At 35.7% G+C, this 11891-nt stretch overlaps 1 non-coding gene across 1 annotated transcript; it reads left to right on the forward strand.

The window, feature by feature from the left end:
* Nucleotides 1-10331: 10331 nt before the first annotated feature.
* On the forward strand, nt 10332-10435 carry LOC125163135 (U6 spliceosomal RNA). The gene has a single exon (XR_007151300.1). It is a non-coding gene; the product is annotated as a U6 spliceosomal RNA (small nuclear RNA).
* Nucleotides 10436-11891: the final 1456 nt, after the last annotated feature.

An 11891-nucleotide genomic window follows, 5' to 3' on the forward strand; every position in this document is an offset into this window, starting at 1 on the left:
GAAAACAAATAAGTGTAAATAATACAAGTATGTTAAGTACACAAACAGAAAAAGAAATTAATTATGTCTGGAAGCCAGGGTGTAAAACTTCCCAGGGATATTGACTTAGATACTTTATTAGGACTTTGAAGGAAGAATAGGAACTTGCCAGAGTAACAAGAGGTTGGAGGGGATGGTAGACAGAATGCTCCAGAAGGGCAGAGCAGAAAGCAAAGTCATACAGACCTGTATGTTTCTAGAGAACCCATTGCAAGCACACAACAAACCAGGAAATGACTAGAAAAGGAACAAAAAGATTTGATTTATTTTTCTCTTCTGTAAAATTGCCCTGTCCATTCTTCTTTATGACTGAATAATATTCTGTTGTGTATATACACCATACCTTCTTTATCTGTTCGTCTATCAATGGATACTTGGGTGGCTTCCGTATCTTAAGTATTGTAAACAATGCTGTGGTAAGCATAGGGGTGCATGTATCTTCTCCATTAGAAGAGAACGAAATCTTGCCATTTGCAATGACATGGATGGAGCTAGAGTATTAATCTAAGCAAAATAAGTCAGTCAGAGAAAGACAAATACCATATGATTTCACTCATATGTTGAATTTAAGAGATGAAACAAGCAAGCAATGGGAATAAAAGAGAGAGAGAAAACAAACCAAGAAACACACTCAACTATGGAGAACAAACTGATGGTAACCAGAAGGGAGGTGGAGAAGGGCATGGGTGAAATAGGTGATGGGGATTAAAAAGTGCACTTATCATGATGAACCTGAGTAATGTATAGAAGTGTGGAATCACTATATTATATACCTGAAACTAATATATCACTGTATGTCAACTAACTGAAACTTAAAATTTTTTGAGGATTAAAAGCTGCACTGTCCAATACAGTAGCCACACACGACTATCAAGCTCTTGAAATGTAAGGAGTCCACAATCAGGTGTACCTCAAATGTAAAATGTAAGTTGAATTTTGAAGATTCAATATGAAAAAAGGGTGCAAATAATTCATTAATATTTGCACACTGATAACATGTTGAAGTAATATAATTTGGAATATTCATGTTAAAAAATATTAAAATTAATTTCACTTTTCTTTTACTTCTTTTAATGTAGCTACTGGAAAACTTAGGTAAGTATGTAGCTTACATTGTATTTCTATTGCCAACATGGTTCTCATATATTATTCTTCACAACCTCCTTCAAGACTGATTTGAAAAATCTGCATTTTGGTTGCATTGTTAATGCATGGGACTTTGTCATCTTTAAAGAACATCACCTCGTTAATCTGCAAAATCCACTAAGGGAGGCAGTAGAGTGTAGATCAAGCATGATGTAGCTAATGTGCCATTTGTCTTATAATTTTCTTTGCAGAAATCAAAGATAATAAGCTTCTTTTCTAAAATCTTCATGGATCATGCTTGAAGAAGAAATGGAATTACAAACTCTTGTTTCCAAATATTTGTTACCAAGTTTCTAAATACTTAATTCTAATAATTAAACATCTGTTTGGAAGAAACTGGCATAATCTTGTCCAACTGTTGATGCTCTTAGTAGTTATTATGTGTGCAAAGCGAATAATGGCTCAGGTCCCACTAATCAAATGTGTGTCAACTTTAGCCTGAGTGTATCTTGGTATATTTCCAGCTAGAGTGTTTAGGATCAGAGTTATTCCATGAAATGTGGCTTTTTTTTTTAGACTAAGGGCATGAGATGCTCTCCAACCACATCTCCTCATGGGACAGGTATTCAAGGCTATACTCTTAATGCCAGAGGGAGGACAGGACCCCACATTATCTCCATGATATCACTGCCTCTTCAATATAAATGACTCATGTATAAAGACCACAGTTTATGGGGCCTTCATGGTATTCCAACATCTCTCAGTATCAGGAATTATCAAAGAAGATCAAACTGTGAACATTGTTTACTCCTAGGCATGAGTGAGTGAGTAGATCTGAAAGGCCCTGATTTTGGTTAGATCCTCTTGAATACCAACTATCTTTCTACTTTTCTGCAAGAAATTGTTATTTTCAATATGTAGTATCCCCTCTGTCCATGCTTATAAAACTTTGGTGGGTGGATCCTCATAACTGTAGGCTAAAGCCATAATGTATAGACAAATATGGAAACAATAGTGGCATTAACCATAATACAGAAAAATTAGTGAAATCTCATTCTGTGCTGGTCATCTTATCACAATTAGCTCATTTAATCCTGAAGCATAGTTACTCTTATGTCATTTTAATCATTTAATTACTTATGTCATTTTATCACTTATGTCACTCTTAATCATTTTAATGATGATAAAGCAGAGACACAGAAGGGTTAAGTAGCATGCCCACAGTCCCACAGATTAAAAAAATTATTAAGTTAATCACAAAAGTGAGTTTTCTCCTTTAAACATAAGAATGGTTAATCATTATGAAGTACTATCTCCAAGAAACTGTGTGTTTGGTTTACATTTGACTTAGAGAGAAATTAATAATAAAAATCAGAAAATACAGAAGTCAATGTGTCACTGAAAACCAAGACCAGTTGCTGTCAGAAGCCCCATCCTCAATTGAGAAGGAAGGTCCTAGGGACAACTTCCTAAGTTACCAGCAGCATCCCATACCATTACTGCCTTCAGTGACCATTGTGTGACAGGAATGATACATACATGGCAGGAGTGATCCAGTGAGGAAGAAGACGCATGATTGCAGCAGTGAAGTCTCTAACAGGATAAAAGCATGAGCAGTGACTACAAAAATGATTAGTGCTTCTTTAGGGGTGCCTGAGTGGCTCAGTCAGTTAAGAGTCTGACTCTTGATTTAAGCTCAGGTCATGATCTCACGGTTTGTGAATTCAAGCCCCCCCAACAGGCACTACACTGACAGTGCAGAGCCAGCGTGGGATTTTTTCTTTCTCTCCCTCTCTGTGCCTCCACCCCCCTCCCCAAATAAATAAACTTAGAAAATGATTACTGCTTCTTTCTGCAGGTACTTGGCTTCAAGGGGACAGTACTCTAGATGTGTATGTCACATAAGCATATTCATGGATTCCTGCCTGCCCCCTGAAAGATAAGCAGCTCTAGAGATAAGAATGGGGCAAGCAGACATGGTGGCAAAGGACAGTTCAGTCCAGGGCACAAATGGTTTGATAGGACTGAACTTCACAATGGGATGAGAAGGATAAAGCTGTACATCTCTGGCAGAGGCCAGATCATGAGAAGCCTTCTGTACTAGCATTACTCAAACTGTGGCCCACCACCTGCAATAGCAGCCTCACAGAGGAACTTGTTAGACGCACAAGTTCTTAGGACCCATGTTAACCCTAGTGAATCAAAATCTGAAGCTCCACAACCTATCTTTTATCAGTCTCTGCAGGGAACTCTTCCACATGCAAAAACTTGAGAAAAAAAAACACCACTGTTCCATTTTCAAGAACAGTTTTGGTTCTTTCTGAATGAAACATTCAAACTGTCAGTTTGTATACATTGTGGAGACTGACTCTATAAGTTGGAAAATCCCTTATACAGGTTTGCTCATTTCGACTCTTGAGTGACACACGTCCAGAATAGACAAACGCAAGGCAGGACAGCAAAGATTTCAAAAACTGTATCAATATTGGGACCATCTCTCATAGAAGGAGAGATGGAAAATACCCCAATGCTACACATTTTTAAAACATGCATTAAATAATGTAAGGCTCAAAGAGAAAATTATCAAAGATATTAGAAAATACTTTGAATCAAATAAAATTGAAAATACAATATTATCAAAAACTGTGAGATGCTGCTGAAGCAGAGCACAGACAGAAATTTATGACATTAATGTTTACATTAAAAAGAGAAGAGAGGTTTCTAATCAATGAACTAAGATTTCACCTTAAGAAAATAAGGGGAAAGAGAGCAAATTAAAACCAAAGCAAACAGAGGGAGGTAAAAAAACTAACAGTAAGAGCAGAAATCATTGAAATTTAAAATTTAAAAAATAGAGAAAAATTAATAACAAGAACAGGTTCTTCAAAAGGACTTAAAATTGATCAGCTTCTAGTCATGCTGAATAGGAAATATATACAAATTGTGAACAGCTAGAATAAAGTATGCTCTGAAGACATTAAAATGTTAATAAGAGAATGTTTTTCATCATGTAGTAAATGTGAAAATATATATAAAATAAAAAATCCCTTCAGAGATACAAACTACCAAATCTCGCTCAAGAAAAAAAAAATAGGTGATCTGAATAGCTCTACCTCTATTAAAGAAATTGAAGTTTTATTAAAACCCTTCTAACAAGGAAAATTCCAGGCCCAGGAAGGCTATACTGGCAAATTAGGTCAAGTATTTAAGGAATAAATGATATTAAATTGACACAAAACGTTCTAAAAACCAGAAGAGAGGGAATACTTTCCTAATTATTCTATGAGTCTAGCATTATGCTGAAATCAAAATCATATAAGATATTACCATACCCATCATAACAGGAGACACAAAAAATCTCAAAAATTAATTATTGTAATAATAACAGTACTAGTAGTAATAGTAGTAGTAGCAAATCAAATTCAGCAACACAGAAAAGGAGCAGTGCATTATAACCAAATAGAGTTGGCCCCCAGAATGCAACATTGGGTCAACTTTTGGAAATGAATCTGTATAAGTTATTGTATCAAGAGACTAAAGACAAACCATATGATCATTTCAACAGATATAGGAAAAGCAAAGTTTGACACCCATTTATTATTAAAAACTCTCAGTAAACTAAAATTAAATGAACCTTAGTTAACCCAATAAAGGTATCTTTAAAAAATTAATATCTACAGGAAACCTCATAATCAGTGATAAAAGAAAGAATTAATATTTTCTCCTTAAAAAGATGTTCTCACCATCCCTATTCAAACACACATTAGAAGTCTTAGCTTATACACTAAGGTAAGGGGAAAAAAAGGAAATAAAAGGTTTATATATTGGTAAAGAAGAAACTAAAATCCCAAGGGATAGAAAAGTTTAATTTAATGAGTAAATTTAACAAGGAAGAAGATACAAGGTAAATAATCAAAAATAAATCATATTTCTTTGTATTGGCAATGAACAATTGCCAAATTTTAATTTAAAAATCAATACTATTTATAATACAACCAAAACCAAAAAATATTTAAGTATAAATTCAACCAAATACGTACAGTCTCTGTGTGCTGAAAACTACAAATCACTTCATGGTTTGGAAGTATCAATGTTTTTGACTGGTCAAATTCTCTGCAAGCTCATCTATAGATTCAATGCAATCCAGACATATCTACTGAAACTTGGCAGGCCAGAAAGGAATGGCAGGAAATCTTCAATGTGATGAACAGAAAAAAATATGCAGCCAAGGATCCTTTATCCAGCAAGTCTGTCATTTAGAATAGAAGGAGAGATAAAGGTCTTCCCAAACAAACAAAAACTGAAGGAATTCATCACCACTAAACCAGCCCTACAAGAGATCCTAAGGGGGATCCTGTGAGACAAAGTACCAGAGACATCACTACAAGCATGAAACCTACAGACATCACAATGAGTCTAAACCCATATCTTTCTATACTAACACTGAATGTAAATGGACTAAATGCTCCAACCAAAAGACATAGGGTATCAGAATGGATAAAAAAAAAAAAGACCCATCACTTTGCTGTCTACAAGAGACTCATTTTAGAACTGAGGACATATTCAGATGGAAAGTGAGGGGATGGAGAACTAACTATCATGCTACAGGAAGTCAAAAGAAAGCTGAAGTAGCCATACTTATATCAGACAAACTAGACTTTAAGTTGAAGGCTATAACAAGAGATGAAGAAGAGCATTATATAATAATTACAGGGTCTATCCATCAGGAAGAGATAACAATTATAAATGTCTATGCACTGAATACAGAAGCCCCCAAATATATAAAGCAATTACTCACAAACATAAGCAACCTTATTGATAAGAATGTGGTAATTGCAGGGGACATTAACACTCCACTTACAACAATGGATAGATCGTCTAGACGCAAGATCAATAAAGAAACAATGACTCTGACTGATACATCAGACAAGATGGACTTGACAGATATATTTAGAACTCTGCATCCCAAAGCAACAGAATATACTTTCTTCTCAAGTGCATATGGAACATTCTCCAAGATAGATCACATACTGTGTCACAAAACAGCCCTTCATAAGTATACAAGAACTGAGATCATACCATGCATACTTTCAGACCACAATGCTATGAAGCTTGAAATCAACCACAGGAAAAAGTCTGGAAAACCTCCAAAAGCATGGAGGTTAAAGAACACCCTACTAAAGAATGAATGGGTCAACCACACAATTAGAGAAGAAATTTAAAAATATATGGAAACAAATGAAAATGAAAAGACAACAATCCAAACACTAGGATTCAGCAAAGACAGTCCTGAGAGGAAAATATATTGCAATCCAGGCCTACCTCAAGAAACAAGAAAAATCCCCAAAAACAAAAGGTAACAGCACACCTAAAGGAAACACAAGCAGAGAGGCAAAGACAGAGTAAACCCAGCAGAAAAGAGAAATAATAAATATCAGAGCAGAAATAAACAATATAGAATCTAAAAAAAAAACAAAAACTGTAGGGCAGATCAATGAAACCAAGAGTCGGTTTTTTGAAAAAATAAACAAAATTGATAAACCTCTAGCCAGGTTTCTCAAAAAGAAAAGTGAGATGGCCCAAATATATAAAATCATGAATGAAAATGGAATTATTACAACCAATCCCTCAGAAATACAAGCAATTATCAGGGAATACTGTGAAAAATTATATGCCAACAAACTGGACAACCTGGAAGAACTGGAAAAATTCCTAAACACCCACACACTTCCAAAACTCAAACAGGAAGAAATAGAAAGCTTGAACAGACCCATAACCAGCGAAGAAATTGATTCAGTTATCAAAAATCTCCCAACAAATAAAAGTCCAGGACCAGTTGGCTTCCCTGGGGAATTCTACCAGACATATAAAGTGGAAATAATACCTATCCTTCTCAAGCTATTCCAAAAAATAAAAAGGGAAGGAAAACTTCAAGACTCATTCTATGAAGCCAGCATTACTTTGATTCCTAAACCAGACAGAGACCCAGCAAAAAGAGAGAACTACAGGCCTATATCCCTGATGAATATGGATGCAAAAATTCTCAATAAGATACTAGCAAATCGAATTAAACAGCGTATAAAAAAGAATTATTCACCGTGATCAAGTGGGATTTATTCCTGGGCTGCAGGGCTGGTTCAACATTCACAAATCAATCAATGTGATACATCACAATAATAAAAGAAAAGATAAGAACCATATGATCCTGTCAATCGATACAGAAAAAGCATTTGAGAAAATTCAGCATCCTATCTTAATAAAAACTCTAAAGAAATTCAGGACAGAAGGAACATACGTAAATATCATAAAAGCCATTTATGAAAATCCCACAGCTAATATCATCCTCAATGGGGAAAAACTGAGAGCTTTCTCCCTGAGATCAGGAACACAACAGGGATGTCCACTCTCACGCTGTTGTCTAAAATAGTGTTGGAAGTGCTAGCATCAGCAATCAGACAACAAAAGGAAATCAAAGGCATCCAAATTGGCAAAATGAAGTCAAGCTTTCACTTTTTGCAGATGGCATGATATTATACATGGAAAATCCGACAGACTCCACCAAAAGTCTGCTAGAACTGATACATGAATTGAGCAAAGTCACAGGATACAAAATCGATGTACAGAAATCAGTTGATTTCTTATACACTAATAATGAAGCAACAGAAAGACAAATAAAGAAACTGATCCCATTCGCAATTGCACCAAGAAGCATAAAATACCTAGGAATAAATCTAACCAAAGATGTAAAAGATCTGTATGCTGAAAACTATAGAAAGCTTATGAAGGAAATTGAAGAAGATATAAAGAAATGGGAAAACATTCTGTGCTTATGGATTGGAAGAATAAATATTGTCAAAATGTCAATGCTACCCAAAGCTATCTACACATTCAATGCAATCCCCATCAAAATTGCACCAGTATTCTTCTCAAAGCTAGAACAAGCCATCCTAAAATTCATATGGAACCACAAAAGGTCCCGAATAGCCAAAGTAATTTTGAAGAAGAAGACCAAAGCAGGAGGCATCACAATCCCAGACTTTAGCCTCTACTACAAAGCTGTAATCATCAAGACAGCATGGTATTGGCACAAAAACAGACACATAGACCAATGGAATAGAATAGAGACCCCAGAATTAGACACACAAGAGTATGGCCAACTAATCTTTGGCAAAGCAGGAAAGAATATCCAATGGAAAAAAGACGGTCTCTTTATATATGGTGCTGAGAAAGCTGGACAGCAACATGCAGAATGTTGAAACTAGACCACTTTCTTACACCATTCACAAAACTAAATTCAAAATGGATAAAGGACCTGAATGTGGGACCGGAAACCATCAAAACCCTAGAGGAGAAAGCAGGAAAAGACCTCTCTGACCTCAACCACAGCAATTTCTTACTTGACACATACCCAAAGGCAAGGAAATTAAAAGCAAAAATGAACTATTGGAACCTCATGAAGATAAAAAGCTTCTGCACAGCAAAGGAAACAATCAATAAAAGTATAAGGCAACTGACGGAATGGAAAAGATATTTGCAAATGACATATCAGACAAAGGGCTAGTATTCAAAATCTATAAAGAGCTCATCAAACTCCACACCCAAAAAACAAATAGTCCAGTGAAGAAATGGGCAGAAGACATGAATAGACACTTCTCTAAAGAAGACATCCAGATGTCCAACAGGCACTTGGAAAGATGCTCAATGTCACTTCTCATAAAGGAAATACAAATCAAAACCACACTCAGATATCATCTCACGCCAGTCAAAGTGGCTAAAATGAACACATCAGGAGACTATAGATGCTGGAGAGGATGTGGAGAAACGGGAACCCTCTTGCACTGTTGGTGGGAATGCAAACTGGTTCAGTCCCTCTGGGTGTGGAGGTTCCTCAAAAAATTAAAAATAATTAAAAATCTCCCAACAAATAAAAGTCCAGGACCTCAAAAAATTAAAAATAGATCTATCCTATGACCCAACAATAGCACTGCTAGGAATTTGTCCAAGGGATACAGGAGTGCTGATGCATAGGAGCACTTGTACCCCAATGTTTATAGCAGCACTTTCAACAATAGCCAAATTATGGAAAAAAGCCTAAATATCCATCAACTGATGAATGGATAAAAAAGTTGTGGTTTATACACACAATGGAATACTACATGGCAATGAGAAAGAATGAAATCTGGCCTTTTGTAGCAACGTGGATGGGACTAGAGAGTGTTATGCTAAGTGAAATAAGTCATACAGAGAAAGACAGATACCATATGTTTTCACTCTTATGTAGATCCTGAGAATCTTAACAGAAGCCCATGGGGGAGCGGAAGGAAAAAAAAAGTTAGACAGGGAAAGAGCCAAAGCATAAGAAACTCTTAAAAACTGAGAACAAACTGCGGGTACATGGGGTTGGGAAGGTTGGGAGGGTGGGTGATGGGTATTGCTGAGGGCAACTTTTGGGATGAGCTCTGGGTGTTGTATGGAAACCAATTTGACAATAAATTTGATATTAAAAAAAAAAGATAATCCCTGTAGGATACTTTTTTTTTTAAGGTAGTGACAAATTCTAAAACTTGCTTAGAAATTTAAAAGAACTAAAATAGCTCAATTTTGGAAATGAAGAACAAAGTGGAGGACTCACAGTATCCAATTTCAAGACTTACTGTAAAGCTATAATGGGTTTTGATGAAGGAACAAAGATCAATGGAGTTTGAGAGCCCAGAAATTGATTTACATACGTATCTACGGACAACTGATCTTCAACAAAGTACAAAGATAATTCAGTGGGGAAAGACAGTCTGTTCAACAAAAGTTGCTGTAACAGTTAAACATTCAAGTACAAAATAAACATTGACCTATACTTTGCACTACACAAAGTAAAGTACACTGTACAAAAATTAACTCAAAATGTATTGTGGACCTATAAAACCTAAAGTGAGAAAACACGTAGAAGAAAACTTACAAAATCTCTGTGACTGCATGTTTGGTAAAATTTCTTAGATTATGATCCCAAAAGTCCAATACATAAAAGGGAAAAATTGATAATAAAATTTTATCAATTTAAAACCATCTATTTTATAAAGATACTATTAAAATAAAAGAAGCCAAAGCTGAGGGGAAAAAAAATTTACAAACTATATATTTGAGAAGGTATATGTTGCTGTTTCAGAATAAAGAATTCTCAAAATTCCCAAAAAGAAAAAAGAAATAAGTGTTTGTTTTAGCAGTATATACACTAAAAGTTGGAACAATAAAGAGAAGAGTACCATTGGCCTTATGCATGAATGATAGAGAAATTTATGAAGTGTTCCATATTTTCACTGGTTCCAACTAGCAAAAGGTATAAGCTTCCAATTATTAGATAAATAAGTATCGGAAATGTAATGTACAACATGAGGACTAGAATTAACACTGGTGTATGGTGTATTTGAATGTTTCTAGGAAGTAGATCCTAAAAGTTTTCATCACAAGTAAATAAACTTTTTCTTCTCCTTCTCCTCCTCCTCCTCCTCTTCCGTCTTCTCTTCTTATTCTTTTTCTTCTTATCTTTTTTAATCTATATGAGATTGTAATCAAAACCACGTGAGCTCACTCCTTGGTGAGTCAGAAATTGAACCAAGTAAGTTGTCACAGGAAGAAAACTTTCATGTGCAGCAAATAAGGCCATCATGAGGAAAGGCTTCCAAAGCTATGACTCCCTGAAAGATGGTGAATCAGTTCCTTTTATTTTAGGATTAGGATGAGTACTTAGTTGGGAAGCCTTATCTTCATATGTAGTGGCAGGAATAACCACACCAGCACCTTAAGGCAACATGACTATACATACAATGTATGTTATGTAAATTAGGCTTAGTCTCCTCCTTGGGTGGAGATTTTAGTATTATAATGAGGTAAAAGTAGTGGTAGATCATTTCAGGGGTCACTCCAAGGTCCATCTGCACAAGCTTGAGTTGGGAGGTTTTGCTCAAAGTTTCTGAGTGGTCTGGGGAAGCAGGAGGTCTTATCATTGCAGTCACCATCACCTTGGGGGTGGTTTTAGGTCTCATTTGCCTGGGTTAAGAGGAGAACCTGAAAGAAGAGCTTAGGGGAAAATGTAAGACAAATGTTAGTGAGCACAAGGAGGTGGGCAGTAAAGGCCAGGTCTTGGGGTATATCTGGCGACAAGATGATAAATATAACAAAACGTAATGTTGTCATCACTTCAAAATATATGTAGTTCAATATACATACATAGAGCGGAGTATTACTTGGTGATCAAAAAGAATGAAATCTTGCCATTTGCAACAATGTGGATAGAACTAGACTGTATTATGCTAGGTGAAATAGGTCAGTCGCAGAAAGACAAATATTGTATGATTTCACTCACATATGTAATTTAAGAAACAAAACAGATGAACATAGGGGAAGGGAAGCAAAACTAAGATAAAAACACAGAGGGAGACAAACCATAAGAGACTCTTAAGTACAAAGAACGGATTGAGCTTTGCTGGCAGGGTGTTGGGTGGTAGAATGGGATAAATGGGAGATTGGCATTAAAGGGGGCACTTGCTGGGATGAGTACTGGGTGTTACATGTAAGTGATGTAGTGATCACTAACTTCTATTCCTGAAAACATTATTACACTATGTTAACGAACTTGGATTTAAATTTTAAAAAAGAAAAAGAAAAAGATGCATATGACAAAACTTGTGAAGGTGGCACATAGTGCCAGAAATTGAGATACTTCACCAAGAATTATCTGTAACTTGTTCAAATTCTAATGTCCTGGCCTCACT

The sequence above is a fragment of the Prionailurus viverrinus genome, chromosome A3, assembly GCF_022837055.1.
Source record: "Prionailurus viverrinus isolate Anna chromosome A3, UM_Priviv_1.0, whole genome shotgun sequence".
Lineage (NCBI taxonomy): Eukaryota > Metazoa > Chordata > Mammalia > Carnivora > Felidae > Prionailurus > Prionailurus viverrinus.